We start from the raw sequence: 17,119 nt of genomic DNA, 5'->3' as shown, positions 1-17,119 counted from the left end.
AAGATATAACTTTTTGAAAGTGATTTCACATTTTTGAACTGTAGCGTATGTATATAATGCATTAATTAACATACAAAAAACAGGGATGTCAGCAAACCATAATTATTCAAAATCATTAATAATCTTTTTCTTTTTTTTTGGAAAGAGACATTTTTGTAGCTTAGTTTTAATATAGGTTAATTTATTTATTTTTGAAAAAGGCACATTTTACAAAGAAATTCCCTATGTTTTATTTGTATTTTGTTTTAAAAGATTAAGAAAAATAAAATAACTGATGTAAGTTTCATTCACTAATTCAAAGGCTTTTCTTATGTTCATTCAGGAGTCCGGCTGGTTGGAGGTTCTCGCTGCTCTGGGAGGTTAGAGATACTTGATGATCAGTCGTGGGTTTCAGTGTGTGACGCTGCCTTTGACCAGCAGGATGCAGAGGTTGTGTGTAGAGAGCTGGACTGTGGGGCTCCTGTACAGGTGCTGGGAGAAGATGCTTTTGGCAAAGGAGACGCTCAGATGTGGACACAAGAGATTCAGTGCAAAGGAAATGAGTCTCAGATTCACCTCTGTCCAACATCAGCATCACACCAACACAATTGTTCCGATGACAACGGTGTTGGACTGATGTGTGCAGGTTTGAGCAGTTTTTTCAAATTTAAGCAAGTAAAATCAAATTTAATTCCCGTAAATGTTGAATACATATTAACTTCACAATAGTTTTTTCCTCTCTGTCTGATGCATTCCCTTGTCAATATCTTTTTCTTGGCTCTTGCTATTCACTATATAGATAATTTGAGAGTAAGGCTGGTTGGTGGTCCCAGTCGCTGTGCTGGTAGAGTGGAGGTTCTTCATAGAGGACAGTGGGGAACAGTGTGTCATGAGGACTGGGATATGACTGAAGCTGCAGTGCAGTGTAGAGAGCTGGGGCCTCATGTATCAATCTTGCGTACGCACAAAAACTTTGCGTACGGCAGCTTTCACGCTCACGGTCGTATGTACTAACAGTGAAATTAACGCGAGAATGTGCGTTCCTCCACGCCAATTTCATGTCTGGCGTACGTATATTTCTCACTGTTTTTGTCCGTTGGCGACTCTTACAGGCAATGAAGTGAAGTTGCAAACATTACACAACGAATTGTTCTACAAGTCTATCGCACCACCACCTGTGGGAAACATTGCTATTAATTTGCAATTTATAAAATAAATGACATATATTGTCACACGAGCCTTATGAAAATATTCTATCAATTATGGAATTAAGTAAGAACATATAAAAGCATATTATGCAAAATGATACAACCCTTATTCTATGGCAGCTTTGGTTTTAATGTCCACCTTTATATCAGACCATTTCTTTTTAAGGTAATTTAGAGTAGACTGTGTACAGTTGAGACACCTTAAATAACTTGCTTAAATAACAAGTTGTATTTTTGCTGTGCACGTGCGTATTAGTGTCCTCTTTGATCGTGGGAAATTTGAACAACGGACACATCTCCGATCCGAAGAAATCGGAAAAACTTTTTTTTTTCTAAGATATGACGTTCACTTCACCATGCGCTCTCCACAATGACTAGCTTATTATCCTTATGTGACTGTTAAACGTAACTGGTATCACCACAAACGTTATTCTGTGCCCTAAAAACGGGCATATTTCATGGTATTGTGTCATGCAAGGTAATTGCAAAATCTAGAGAAATGTGCGAGGTGGCCAGCGGGGTATAGTTGAGACACACATGTACCAACTGTACCCCCGATAGAGTTCTAAAACACACTGTTTAGTTGTTCAGCCAGCAATCATGTAGCCAGCATAGGACGCAAATGAAAATACAATTTGATATGTGTGATATTTAAACTGTGTATTATAAATAAATATTGTTACATATCTTGTTCCTGCTTTATACATTTTAACCAGTGCTAATTTAAATAAAATGAATGAATATAAATGGATGAATAAACAAAAATGTTGCCCCAGTTGTTATTTTCTTTTCTATTTGTCTTTATTTTTTATATTTACCATGAATGGTTAGTTACCTTCACGACATTAGAAATGGGTCCCTCAACTGTACCATGCACTGTCTCAAGTGTACCACATATGGGTACAGTTGAGACAAAGTTGAGACAAAAAGCACCTTATATTTAAAATAAAAACTACTTGTGGGTATTATTGATTGATAATATCTTAGTCTACAAGCTAATGTAATCATGTGGCGTGTCATGTGGAAATTCACTTCTTTTCAATGTCTATTTTTGTGTGAAAAATCAAAACGCAAAAAGTGTCTCAACTGTACTCAGTCTACTCTACAGTACGACGATCCCACCGCATTGACGGCATCAGCCAAACTCTCCCACTCATATTTTTTTCCTTTTGTTATTAATTCCGGAGGACAAAGTTCCAAACTTTTTTTTTTTTTCGTTTCTACCTCCGATAGTAGCACCTCCAATTCACTTTCTGTAAAGTTTAATTTCTTGCCGTCATTTTCTTACTGTTTTCTTTTGCCAAAGTGGACTCATTACCATATTTAAATTAGTTTAATTAAGGGAGGAGACTGGGTGGGACGTTGTGCTCGTGCATGTGCGCTCAAATTTACGTTAATTGGGATGTACAAAGAGAATATGCGTGGGATCCTTCGTACGCAGAGATTCATACATCTGGATTTTTTTGTGCGTACGCACATTTACAGCTTTGTCCGTACGCAATGTTTTAGTATGAATTCAACGCAAGTCTTTGTACATGAGGCCCCTGGACTGTGGAGAACCTGTAGATGCTCTGGGTGATGCTCATTTTGGTCCAGGATCAGGACCAATTTGGACAAATCTTATGTTATGTACTGGATCGGAATCAACTCTGAAGTACTGTATATCAATACGGTGGGGTTTTTATGACTGTGATCACTCTAAAGATGCGGGAGTCATTTGCTCAGGTTAGCTGCTCCAAATCCCACCATTTTTTTTAAATATTATTACAGGGGTCATAAACTGCATTTTTTATTATTTTTTTAATGTTTCCTGAGGTGCACTGATAATGTTATTATGATTTTTACATCAAAAATTGACATCATTTGGAAATCAAAGGCCATTTTCTACCCTGATTTTAACACTCTGATATGAAAGGGGTGTGTTGGAAGGGGCGTGTCTGCTGTGAGGCTTGAATGTAAATGGCCACTGCTATGATTGGCTAGCATCTTGCATATAAATTCAACAGAAGTGCACACATCTAACAGGTAAAAAAGCTCAATGAGGGAGCTCAACCACAAAAAAAAATTTGGGGGGAAAAGTTGGCACACTACAGCTCCAAACATAGAAAAATATTTATTTCATGTTCTAACCACTGGTGACGGTTCGAACCAAGTGGCTCTTTATCAGACAACACTGATAAGCACTTATTTACACCAGAACTACAGAACTATCCTACATCAAATGACAAACCATATCTTTCATGTGAAATACATATTACACGTGGAATTTGCTCTATGGAACTACGTTATTACTATTACAGCTATCGATATTAATCCTGTATCTCTCTTCTCATCTCACTAACACACCAATGGGCGGATCCGAAGACCCAGTGATGTAGTAGTAGGCGTTGATTTAATTGTGCAGAGGCAGTCTTTCATCACACTATTACATAATGGTTATAATGCAACATAATTCCAAATGAGTCATTTTCTGAGCTTGGATTCAATAAAAGCTGTTTTTGGACTAACAAGGAATTTTTGAGTTCAGTTTCTTACACAATACTTTTACAGTACAATGATCTATCAAATGATCAAGGAAATTTGTCATTTCCCAATTCATGACCCCTATGATCTACCAATCATAAAGGGATAGTTCATCCAAAAATGAAAGTTTTTTTATTTTTTTGCTCACCCAGAATTCGGTCCAAGCCAGAAGGACTTTCATCGGTATAACACAAAATTTTGTTTTGTTTTTGTTTTTTTGGTGGTCCATGTGGCATGTGCTTTATTTTATAAAATGACATCTAGTATCTTTTGTGTGAGTAATGCATGATATTTAATGGTGATTTATTTATTCATTTGTTCGTTCATTCGTCAATTTGGTAGTCGACAAGTACAAGTTTGGTAGTCTTGATTAACTTTCAGTATGTTGAAAAGAGTGGATATAAGAGAGATACATTTTTAGTTATTTAATTATTATTTTACCTTATTCCTTTTTTTTTACACGATTCTCTGTGGTAGAAAATGAATGACAAGAATTACACAAATAGATAAAGTTTATATAAGTAGTTTCTTCTTTTTTTTAAATCTTTTGCTTAAGGTGTCAGGCTTGTTGGAGATTCTCACTGTTCTGGAAGAGTGGAGATTTTTCATGGAAACACCTGGTACACAGTGTGTGACACTGCCTTTGACCAGCAGGATGCAGAGGTTGTGTGTAGAGAGCTGGACTGTGGGGCTCCTGTACAGGTGCTGGGAGAAGATGCTTTTGGCAAAGGAGACGCTCAGATGTGGACACAAGAGAGTCATTGTAGAGGAAATGAGTCTCAGATTCACAACTGCCCAACATCACAATCAAACAAACACAACTGTTCTCATGATGATGACCAGGGGCTGCTGTGTGCTGGTAAGAGATAAAATAAAATGTGAGTAATATCTATTAAATATCCTACTTTTATTCACAGTCTCCTGCTTTGTCACATATAGGTGAAAAAAATGTGCGGTTGGTTGGTGGTAACAGTCGCTGTGCTGGTACAGTGGAGATTCATCATAGAGGTCAGTGGGGAACAGTGTGTCATGACTTCTGGGATTTGGCTGATGCTGCAGTGGTGTGTAGAGAGCTGGACTGTGGAGAACCTGTAGATGCTCTGAGTGATGCTCATTTTGGACCAGGATCAGGACCGATTTGGGTGAATACTATTTTATGTGCTGGATCAGAGTCAACACTGAAGAACTGTGGATCATCAGGATGGAGTATACATGTCTGTACTCACAGTTTGGATGCCGGGGTCATCTGTTCAGGTAAATGACGCTTTGCATTCCACACTTGTTGTTTCCGCCTGTTGCCCAAGAATTTGTGTTGACAAAATAATTTGTGGTTCATGTAATATAAACAGGTCATAAACCTTCCAGACTCGTTAACGGATCTCACCTGTGCTCTGGGAGGTTAGAGATACTTGATGATCAGTCCTGGGTCTCAGTGTGAGACGCTGCCTTTGACCAGCAGGATGCAGAGGTTGTGTGTAGAGAGCTGGACTGTGAGGCTCCTGTACAGGTGCTGGGAGAAGATGCTTTTGGCAAAGGAGATGCTCAGATGTGGACACAAGAGATTCAGTGCAGAGGAAATGAGTCTCAGATTTCATTCTGTTTAATATCATCATCACACAAACACAACTGCACCAGTGACAATAATGTGGGCCTAATATGCTATGGTAAAGTATTAATATTAAGTGTCTCTTTATTTGTTTTTATTTTTACTGATTATATGACTGTCACGATCCACACACCAAGGAAAGGGAGAGAAACAGGTGGATCCAAATACAACACTTTCTTTATTAGGGCAATCCAATTCGTCGTCATCCATGCAGGGGTCCAAATCCATGTTAGCAGTCCAATATAACAAAATAAACAAGGAACAAAACAAACTCAAACTAGGAAACCGACTTGAAGAAGTGTAAGTGACATACAACAAAGACTTCGTAACACATACTAAACAGACAGGGTATAAATACACAGGTAAATGACAATACTAATGGGGAATAGGCTGAGTGTAATAATGAGTGACTAGGGACAGCTGAGTGCAATGAAGAGACAAGGATCGTGGGGAATGTAGTTCAAATGTGACAGACACCGTGGGGAAGGAGGACATCTAGTGGAGACCCAGGGAACAAACCCAGACACTGTGACATAACCCCCCCTCTACGGAGCGGCTACCAGACGCTCCAAGACGTGACAGGCAAAACAAAAAATCAGGCGAGAGGTGGACTGGTGGAGGATCAGGGGGAGGGATGGGGGGGGCAGGTCCATGGAGGGAAACAGAGACAGGGAGTGACAGTTCATCTGGCAGCCGGGTCGGAGATGACAGTTCATTAGGCGGCCAGGGTGGAGACTCTCCCTCGGGCGACCAGGGCGGAGACAACCCCTCGGGTGGCCAGGGCGGAGACGACCCCTTGGGCGGCCAGAGCGGAGACGACCCCTCGGGCGGCCAGGGCGGAGACGACCCCTCGGGTGGCCAGGGCACAGGAACAGATACCGGCTCAGGAACTGGAACAGACACCTCCGGCTCAGGAACAGATCCCACCGGCTCAGGTTCAGGAACAGACACCACCGGCTCAGGAACTGGAACAGACACCACCGGCTCAGGAACTGGAACAGACACCACCGGCTCAGGAACAGACACCACCGGCTCAGGAACTGGAACAGACACCACCGGCTCAGGAACTGGAACAGACACCACCGGCTCAGGAACTGGAACAGACACCACCGGCTCAGGCTCAGGAACAGACACCACCGGCTCAGGCTCAGGAACAGACACCACCGGCTCAGGAACAGACACCACCGGCTCAGATTCAGGAACAGACACCACCGGCTCAGGCTCTGGAACAGACACCACCGGCTCTGGAACAGACACCACCGGCTCAGGAACAGACACCACCGGCTCAGGAACAGACACCACCGGCTCAGGAACAGACACCACCGGCTCAGGCTCAGGAACAGACACCACCGGCTCAGGCTCAGGAACAGACACCACCGGCTCAGGCTCAGGAACAGACACCACCGGCTCAGGTTCAGGAACAGACACTACTGGCTCTGGAACAGACACCACCGGCTCAGGAACAGGAACAGACACCACCGGCTCAGGTTCAGGAACAGACACCACCGGCTCAGGAACTGGAACAGACACCACCGGCTCAGGAACTGGAACAGACACCACCGGCTCAGGAACTGGAACAGACACCACCGGCTCAAGAACAGACACCACCGGCTCAGGAACTGGAACAGACACCACCGGCTCAGGAACTGGAACAGACACCACCGGCTCAAGAACAGACACCACCGGCTCAGGAACTGGAACAGACACCACCGGCTCAGGAACAGACACCGGCTCGGCGGTGGCCATCTTGTCCAAAGACACGGGCTCAGCAGACGCGACGTGAACAGTCTCTGTGGCGGCCATCTTGTCCGAAGACAAAGGCTCAGCAGACGTGACGTGAACAGGCTCGGCATCGGCCATCTTGTCTGAAGACACAGGCTCGGCAGACGTGACGTGAACAGTCTCTGTGGCGGCCATCTTGTCCGAAGACACAGGCCCGGCAGACGTGACGTGAACAGCCTCTGTAGCGGCCATCTTGTCCGAAGACACAGGCCTGGCAGACGTGACGTGAACAGTCTCTGGGCAGGGGCAGACGTGACGGATCGCTGGGGTGGTGCAGGCAGTGCGAGCAGCTCGGGCGGGGCCAGTAGAGCATGACGCCTGGGCGGCGCGGGCAGAGCAAGACGCCTGGGCGGTGCATCAGGGGCGGCAGTCACCTCCGGGATGGTCTCCGTGTTAGGGACCACTGGAACAGGGACCACCGGAACAGGGACCACCGGAACAGGGACCACCGGAACTGGGACCACCGGAACAGTTACGGAGGGAGCCTTTCTCCTCCTCCTGTGTCTTTGAGCCACCGGACTCGGGATCACTGGACTCGGGACCACCGGACTCGGAACCACCGGAACTGGGACCACCGGAACTGGGACCACCGGCACTGGGACCACTGGAACTGTGACCACCGGAACTGTGACCACCGGAACTGTGACGGAGGGAGCCTTTCTCCTCCTCCTGTGTCTTGGAGCCACCAGACTCGGGACCACCGGACTCAGGACCACCGAAACAGGAACGACACGGAACTGGGACCACCGGCACTGGGACCACCAGCACTGGGACCACCGAACTCGGGACCACCGGAACTGGGACCACCGGAACAGGGACCACCGGAACAGTCACGGAGGAGGTCTTCCTTCTACTCCTCTGTTTCCGATGGTAACGTGCAGGTTCTGAGCTGGGCGGAATCAACGGCGAAGGGTGCTTAGGGGAATTCAGCGCCATGGCCTCTTCGGTCTGGCGGGCCCATAAAGCAAGGCCCTGCAAAATGTTCATGCTGCTGGATCCATTGTGTGACGGAGTCTTTCTGTCACGATCCACACACCAAGGAAAGGGAGAGAAACAGGTGGATCCAAATACAACACTTTCTTTATTAGGGCAATCCAATTCGTCGTCATCCATGCAGGGGTCCAAATCCATGTTAGCAATCCAATATAACAAAATAAACAAACAAGGAACAAAACAAGCTCAAACTAGGAAACCGACTTGAAGAAGTGTAAGTGACATACAACAAAGACTCCATAACACATACTAAACAGACAGGGTATAAATACACAGGTAAATGACAATACTAATGGGGAATAGGCTGAGTGTAATAATGAGTGACTAGGGACAGCTGAGTGCAATGAAGAGATAAGGATCATGGGGAATGTAGTTCAAATGTGACAGACACCGTGGGGAAGGAGGACATCTAGTGGAGACCCAGGGAGAAAACCCAGACACTGTGACAATAACTTTCTTTCCCTAAGTGTTTTTTTCATTGTTACTGAATGGTAAAGTAATATTTGACCCCTCTTTACATTATATTGCGCACACAAAGTAAAGAATTTTCTCAAACAAGATTGGTTTACATGTTATATGTTTTCTTTTAAATAGGCATTGTAATGACAAAAATTCTTTGCACAGGTTACACTGATCTCAGACTGGTAAATGGCTCAGACTCCTGTTCTGGAAGAGTTGAGCTTCGGTTCCTCAATGAATGGGGCACAGTGTGTGATGCATGCTGGGATATAAGAGCTGCCAGTGTCCTCTGTAGACAGCTGAATTGTGGGATTGCCGTGTCTGTTGTGGGATCAGAATGGTTTGGAGAGGGAAGTGGTGAAATCTGGGCTGATGTGTTTGATTGTGACGGGAATGAAACAAAACTGTCAGAATGTTCCATCTCTTCATGGAGTCGAGCTGAATGTTCTCATAGTCGAGATGTTGGAGTCATCTGCTCTGGTGAGGGGGTTTTATTGAAAAAATAATTTAAATGCATAAATTAACTTGCAGTACCTTGATTAAAATCTTTCACTCAGATTCCTCTCTGGCTGTTCATGACGGTCTGGTGCGGTTGTCTGGAGAGAGACAGTGTGAGGGGGAGCTGGAAGTTTCCATCCATCAGGTCTGGAGGAGAGTTCTGCTGGACTCCTGGAGTCTCACTGAATCCTCTGTGGTCTGCAGACAGCTGGGCTGTGGCTCTGTGCTGAACTTCTCCGGCTCCTCTTCATCCAGTCCTGAACACAGTCATGAGTGTGTGACGGGCTTCCAGTGCTCTGGGAGTGAAGCTCATCTGGGGAACTGCAGCTCTCCACAAACTCTCAACTGCAGCTCCACACAACAGCTGTCAATCACCTGCCTTGGTGAGAACAACAACATCTGGGCAGATTCTTCAGTTGTTAGTGATCAATAATGTGTTTTTCTCTCTCTGAATATCAGGTCGCTGGTCCATCAGGCTGGTGGGTTCTGGGGGAGACTGTGCAGGGAGGCTGGAGGTTTTTCACAGCGGCTCATGGGGGACAGTGTGTGATGACTTCTGGGATATTAAAGATGCCCATGTGGTGTGCAGACAGCTGCAGTGTGGAGTGGCCCTCAGTAACCAGCAGGTACCAGCCTAGTTTGGTCCTGGTTCTGGACCCATATGGCTGGATGAGGTGGAGTGTGAGGGGAATGAGACGTCCCTGTGGAACTGCTCTTCTCCAGGCTGGGGGAAACATGACTGTCAACACAAGGAGGATGTAGGAGTCGTGTGCTCAGGTAACACAACAAAAAACAAAACTATTTTGTAACATTTTGTAACATTTAAAAAACAAAATTATTTTGTAACATTTTGTAACATTTAAAATCTAAAATATTATTTGGTATATTTCAGTCATACATATACACTCACCTAAAGGATTATTAGGAACACCTGTTCAATTTCTTATTAACCCTCTGGAGTCTGGGCTGTTTTTAGGGCCCTTGAGATGTTCTGACATGCCCTGACATTTGTGCTTTTTTCAGTTGCTAATAAACATATTAATGGCAAAGGTGTAAATTCACTCTATAAAGCACAAACAGGGCTACAATAATATGTGAGCCACGTGAATGTACATGTTTTCATTTTTGAGAGAATAATGTTTATGCATGGATATTGAAAAAACTAAAAACTAAAATTTCTGAAATAAGGCCTCAAAACACATAGTAAATATGTGTCAATAAGACTTTTGACTAATGGATGTCCTCGTCTAGAATTTTTTCTTCAAAATTATGTGAAAATAGTCTTGCTTTATTGTTCACATAAAACCATACATTGATTTAAATTGATGTAAAACAGGTTTTGCTTGGAAAGCCAATATGCGAGGGGGCGTGAACGAGGAGTGGTTTACACCTGAAATTACAATGTCCCATCCCACTCTGCATAATGACACTGCATAATTAGCCATTCACACAGGTGTGAAACTGGCTGAGCCACAATGCAAGGACAAAGGATATTTAGAAGAAGACTTATATTGACCATTTAAGATTTTGCTTACATCTATCTTGTAAATATGTTTTGCTATTTTATTAAAAAGGTTACAATTACAACAATAATTACAATTTCAACAATATTTCAAGTGTACTCTTTCTTTGTAAAAAAAAAAAAAAGATTATAGGCCTACATTTTATCTATGTATTCATTACAGCTAATATCTTAGTTGATGACTTTATTTTTGACAAAAATAGTAGGCTATTTTATATATAGAAATTGCTAAACGAAAGCTTATTTGACGAGGCAGTATATTCTACAGTAAAAACTGTACCCAAATAAACAAAATGTTGTCTTTCATATTTCGCCTGACTGTAACGTTGTTTTCATGAAATATTAGGGCATATAAATGTTAATTTGCAGTTTACGTTGCTTATACAAATAGCCTACATTTTATTTCAACATATTTCAGTTGATTTTTACCCATCTCAGTATAGCAATACGGTTTGCTAAAAAAAATCATCATTCGTTGACGATAGGCTTTTGACTTGCGATCTTTGCAGTAGGCTAGTGAACGCACCGGATAAATGCACATTTATTAGGCTATAGTTTTTTTGTTTTGGATGGTTTTGTTTAGAAACAGCTTTCTGTAAATATATTTCACATTTTTTAGACATGTGAGGCGAGTAGGCTCATGATTCATGATGATCTCCAGTTCAAGCACCTTATGTTGTGATTGCTAGCCCATATTTACTTTAAATCCAGGAAATTTGTTAATGAAAAAATGATTAAAATTAAGATACAATTGATACAAAACGAAATTCGTTTTAAAGGAAGAATTTGTACTTTCTGTTTTGAGGTCTCTGTGAAAGTTTTAGAGCGTTCGCGTCCATAACTGTCACGTAATATTGTTTTTTTGCCAGCTGTGGTAAACAGCGCGCATCTATGCCATTCATTCATTCATAAACAGAAACCCGAGAAGGAAAAACTTACTAGTATTCCTCAGCTCGTATTCCTCGTATTCCTCATTATTCCTCACAGCGCTGTGTTGTAAACAAGTAATGTTCTGAATAAACTTGTGTTTTGGTTGTCTCGAGCTGATACAGGGGGCGTTCACAGGATTGCGCGGATTACCTCAGCCATTTGCGTTTGAATAGCACGCGCTCTCTGTGGGCGGAGTCACATTACATTTGAATTAGCTCTAATGAGGTCGACTGGAATCGCTCTCTTTTAATACAGATTTCACAAGATGAGAATATTTGTTTTTTATATAAATTACTTAATTAAAAAGAAGAGAATTCAAGGTTCATGCCTGTGTGTCTGAATGCCTGTTTGACTGAGTATTCGCTGAGTTATTGTTCATTTTCGGACGCGTTTCAGAATGGACTACACTTGCAGATAGAAGGCAGAACTCGCATCACGTTTATTTTTCTTTATTTGGCAAAAAGCACAACACTTTGTTTTTATTGTGAGTATACACAAAAATAATACACATTTAACAGAATCGATTGATGTATGAAACTTGCTTGTAATATCAAAGTCCACAGAGCAAAATAAATTTCTTTTGAACTGAACTGAAAAAAAGCGAGCTGGTATCGCCGGCGATACCGCTGACCTCAGGGGGTTAATGCAATTATCTAATCAACCAATCACATGGCAGTTGCTTCAATGCATTTAGGGGTGTGGTCCTGGTCAAGACAATCTCCTGAACTCCAAACTGAATGTCAGAATGGGAAAGAAAGGTGATTTAAGCAATTTTGAGCGTGGCATGGTTGTTGGTGCCAGATGGGCCGGTCTGAGTATTTCACAATCTGCTCAGTTACTGGGATTTTCACGCACAACCATTTCTATGGTTTACAAAGAATGGTGTGAAAAGGGAAAAACATCCAGTATGCGGCAGTCCTGTGGGCGAAAATGCCTTGTTGATGCTAGAGGTCAGAGGAGAATGGGCCGACTGATTCAAGCTGATAGAAGAGCAACTTTGACTGAAATAACCACTCATTACAACCGAGGTATGCAGCAAAGCATTTGTGAAGCCACAACACGCACAACCTTGAGGCAGATGGGCTACAACAGCAGAAGACCCCACCGGGTACCACTCCACTACAAATAGGAAAAAGAGGCTACAATTTGTACAAGCTCACCAAAATTGGACAGTTGAAGACTGGAAAAATGTTGCCTGGTCTGATGAGTCTCGATTTCTGTTGAGACATTCAGATGGTAGAGTCAGAATTTGGCGTAAACAGAATGAGAGCATGGATCCATCATGCCTTGTTACCACTGTGCAGGCTGGTGGTGGTGGTGTAATGGTGTGGGGGATGTTTTCTTGGCACACTAAAAGCCCCTTAGTGCCGATTGGGCATCGTTTAAATGCCACGGCCTACCTGAGCATTGTTTCTGACCATGTCCATCCCTTTATGACCACCATGTACCCATCCTCTGATGGCTACTTCCAGCAGGATAATGCACCATGTCACAAAGCTCGAATCATTTCAAATTGGCTCTTGAACATGACAATAAGTTCACTGTACTAAAATGGCCCCCAGAGTCACCAGATCTCAACCCAATAGAGCATCTTTGGGATGTGGTGGAACGGGAGCTTCGTGCCCTGAATGTGCATCCCACAAATCTCCATCAACTGCAAGATGCTATCCTATCAATATGGGCCAACATTTCTAAAGAATGCTTTCAGCACCTTGTTGAATCAATGCCACGTAGAATTAAGGCAGTTCTGAAGGCGAAAGGGGGTCAAACACAGTATTAGTATGGTGTTCCTAATAATCCTTTAGGTGAGTGTATATGTAAAATTCAATAGTTGAAATAAATGGAGTTCGATGAAAGCTATTAGGTTGTGTTTATGTTTCCATCTAGAGTTTAAAGAGATCAGGTTAACTGAGGGCTGTGAAGGGAATGTGGAGGTTTTCTACAATGGATCCTGGGGTAATGTGTGCTGGAACCAGATGGACATAGACACAGTGAGTCTGATCTGTCAAGAACTGAACTGTGGAAGATCTGGTGCTTTTTCCAATTCTATAACAAGGGTGGAATCAGCTCACAACTGGCTGGATAAAGTAAAATGTCGACAACATGATACAAATCTGTGGCAGTGTCCGTCTACACCTTTGGGAAAGAATGACTGTGGTGAAAATGAAGTGGCCAAAATCACCTGCTCAGGTAAGGTATAATATTGTGAAGCAGAGGCTTTCGGATCCATGTGCAGATACTTTATTGGAACACACAAGAAAACAGAGTAGAACAGAAATGGTAATGCAGAAGCACTCAGGGGAAGTCCAGAACTGGGAGTCGATACCAGGCAAGGGTCAGGGCAGGCAGCAAACGTTCATACAAATGTCCTTGGAACCAGGCTAGGATCGAGAAACAGGGAATACTAGGAAATATCAGGAGATTGCTCAGAGTTGTACGCCGTGGCAGAAACAAGACTTCGCAGGGAACAGAGGGGAGCGAGGTCCAGATAAAGGGAAGTTGAGTGAGAACAGGTGGCAGTGATAATGAGGATACGACAGGGATGGAAGGTGATGAGTGTGATGAGTCCTAGAACTCAGGGGAGAGTGATCTAGAGAAACCAGGAGGAGGCGTCGTTGAGCACACCGTGACAAATATAATATATTCTCCACCTTTTTTCTTGAGCAACCAATGAGTGCTGCCATGACAGATTCGAACGTCCATTGTCCTATTTCTGGTCTCCATAGTAACCCATGTTAATACTAGATAAAAACAGCAACTGAATTAATTAAACACAAACTTTTTGAACACTACTAAGAATACAAATTAGCTCAGGGTCAAGCCAATAAAATTAAGGAATTCTGTTTTGAGCACTACCCCACAAACATGTATGAATTGCATTCTGTGCCAAATACTGATGAGACAAACGGAGCACGGCTTGCAGCACCATTAGTTAAAATACTCCCCAAATAAGGTATATGACTGCTGCTTATTATTTTGGGGACAAAAATCCCACTGAACTTCACTGCGATCTGCAGCTGTATTGGGAAATTAACGCCCACCTGTTATTAGTGTAGTTTAACTCAGGCCGCTTCATGTCATCTACTCACATTGAACTCTTGACAGCTGCGGCACTGCCAAAGACAGTCATTGCGACACTGTAAATTGACAGCATTATGGAGAAATATCCTTTTTTTGGTAACACTTTACACAAAGGTTTCATTAGTTAACTTTAGCATGTTTATTAGTAAACATTTACAAAAATGAATAATGTTTATAATGCTCTAACTTGTGAATCCAGAACATAAAAGTCTTGAATCCCCTCGAAGCTATTTGACATGGTCTACATTTCCCTACCAGAGACAGTGTTCAGGTAAGTTAATTTGATGGCAAAGTACATCATAACAGTTATGTGACCAGAATAGTACTCTTCTGGATATTAATGTGTTGTCTTCTATGCGCAATTTAGAACGCCTTCCTCTCAGACTGAGGGGAGGTTTGGGCCGGTGCTCTGGGAGGCTGGAGGTGTATCATAACGCTGTGTGGGGTTCAGTCTGTGCTGATCTGTGGGACATCAGCGATGCTCAGGTGGTCTGCAGGCAGCTGGGTTGTGGAGCAGCACTGAGGGCTGATGGGAATTCAGTCTTTGGTGCTGGTGAAGGTGTTGTGTGGCTGAACAGAGTCGAGTGCAGAGGGAATGAGATTCACCTGTGGGACTGTCCTCTCTCCCTGAAGAACCACACTGACTGCTCCCACAAAGAGCACACTGGACTCACCTGTGCAGGTCACAGCAACACACTGACCAATATTAGTCATTTTCACATCATTTTAGTGCTACTAACTGTGTATTTGCATGAATTTGAATGTGTTTGTGTCTGTTTTGCCAGATTTGTCAGTGCCCACTACTCCTGCCACAACAACATCAGCTTCTCCTCCAGTTTCTCAGACAGTGCGCTCAACATCAGTCACTCCTCCACAAACTCCTCCAGTGTCTCTCTCTGTGCTTGTGGTTGTACTGGGAGTTTTGCTCTTACTGCTCTTAGTGCCACTGCTTATACTGATTCAGCAGAACAGAGTGATGAGGAGAGGTAGGAGAGATCCAGAGACTGTCATATTGTGTGTTATTCAGTGTGTGATCAGTCATGTGTTGTGAACTGACAGCAGGTTTGTCTGTCTACACTCTCAGCTCTCTCTAAGAGGAGACACAGGACGACGACTGAGGCCGTTTATGAGGAGCTTCATCACAGACCCAGTAATAGACAGAGTTTATTCACTCAGAGGGGTGAGTAAATGTCATAGAGTCTGATTTGAGGAGATCATAATCACTTTATTCATAGCGGAGAGTAGAGTAAATCACATATATCCATTTGTGGGACTTTTGTATGTTATCTGAAATTATACAGTGTTAGTGTTGAGATTCAAAGGAAGTGGGGATTTTGGCTGATTGTGTGTCTGATGAATCTACTTCTCCATAATAGGAAGTGTCCTTTCAGAAGAACAGCATTCTGGGTATGAAGATGCTGATGAGCTTCTTTCAGGTTAGAGGACTCAAATATAATTCAATATAACTCAAATCTTATCTTCTATATACAGAAATGAATGGATGTTGAATTAATTAAAAACATTCTTTTAGCTGGTTATCTTAACTGAGTTTAAATTATATAAACCACCCAGCACGTAATAATTCAGATAAGGATTTATTGAATCTCTCTTTTTTTTTCATTGATGCTTTTAAAAGCAAATTCTGCAGGAGGAGCTGCACCTGACTACTATAATGACATCACCACTGAAGGGCCAAATAAAGGTCAGTGACTTTAACTCATTTCACTAAATTAAATGAACTATTGGGCCTCTGAATAGTTAAAGCAGTTTTTGTTTATTTCCTCCTTGCTGTTAACTCATTTAGAAGAGCAGCAAATCACACCTGAGAATTATGATGATGTAATCACTGTTGGACTGAGATCTCGTGATACAGGTTTATTTCTTATTATCATTTACAGGTTTTAACAATATAGATTTATAGCCTATGCATTTTAATTATACATTTGCACTGTTTCAAAATCCCAAAATGTGCACATTTAATGGATGCATTTAATTTTTCATTATTTTGTCTATTTGTCTCTTTTGATTTGCTAGAAAACTATGATGATGTCATCATTGTACGACAATTCTCCAATGATAAAACAGGTGTGGGATTCAAATCACTCTCTCAAATGATTTTTTTCTTTGTTTATTTGTTTGTCTTATTGTCAAATTATAGTGGCATTTATACTCATGTAATTAATAATAGAAACATTTATATTAGAGGGTGTTCAGGAGGCGTATGATGATGTGAAGAATATCAGGGAATATATGAGTGGCATGTGTGGTATGTTACGGACACCTTTTTACCTTACACTGAACGTTTACGTTTAGTTTTTTATAATCACATTCAAATATAAATTTCTGCGATCATGGTAGGTCATTTAACTTGACTGACAAATTCCCAATTTTGATGTGTTCATTTATAATACTTTTTAAAGCATATATTGATAATTTATTTGCTCTTGTTTTCTACTAACAGACTATGATGATGTGGGGGAGGAGCCAGGAAAACAGGGAGGGACTTTATAACTGAAACCACACCCACTGCCTCAAATT

The 17,119-nt window shown here is 42.3% G+C and overlaps 1 pseudogene across 1 annotated transcript in view; it reads left to right on the top strand.

Annotated features, from left to right (window-relative positions):
* The window catches only part of LOC308689051 (scavenger receptor cysteine-rich type 1 protein M130-like), a 28,472-nt pseudogene that overhangs the window by 9,157 nt on the left and 2,196 nt on the right, over nucleotides 1-17,119 (top strand). The window contains exons 7-20 of the transcript in view: nucleotides 323-619; nucleotides 779-918; nucleotides 2,738-2,816; nucleotides 4,267-4,563; nucleotides 4,650-4,964; nucleotides 5,060-5,374; nucleotides 8,716-9,030; nucleotides 9,108-9,470; nucleotides 9,508-9,825; nucleotides 13,388-13,690; nucleotides 14,949-15,263; nucleotides 15,367-15,567; nucleotides 15,666-15,761; nucleotides 15,958-16,017. The product of the transcript in view is annotated as a scavenger receptor cysteine-rich type 1 protein M130-like (transcript). The remainder of the gene's footprint in view (nucleotides 1-322; nucleotides 620-778; nucleotides 919-2,737; nucleotides 2,817-4,266; nucleotides 4,564-4,649; nucleotides 4,965-5,059; nucleotides 5,375-8,715; nucleotides 9,031-9,107; nucleotides 9,471-9,507; nucleotides 9,826-13,387; nucleotides 13,691-14,948; nucleotides 15,264-15,366; nucleotides 15,568-15,665; nucleotides 15,762-15,957; nucleotides 16,018-17,119) is intronic.

This window comes from Scardinius erythrophthalmus (genome assembly GCF_964197995.2).
Source record: "Scardinius erythrophthalmus genome assembly, chromosome: 4".
Classification (NCBI taxonomy): Eukaryota; Metazoa; Chordata; class Actinopteri; order Cypriniformes; family Leuciscidae; genus Scardinius; species Scardinius erythrophthalmus.
Note: the sequence above shows the minus strand (reverse complement) of the source record. Positions and strands in the feature narration are given on the sequence as shown.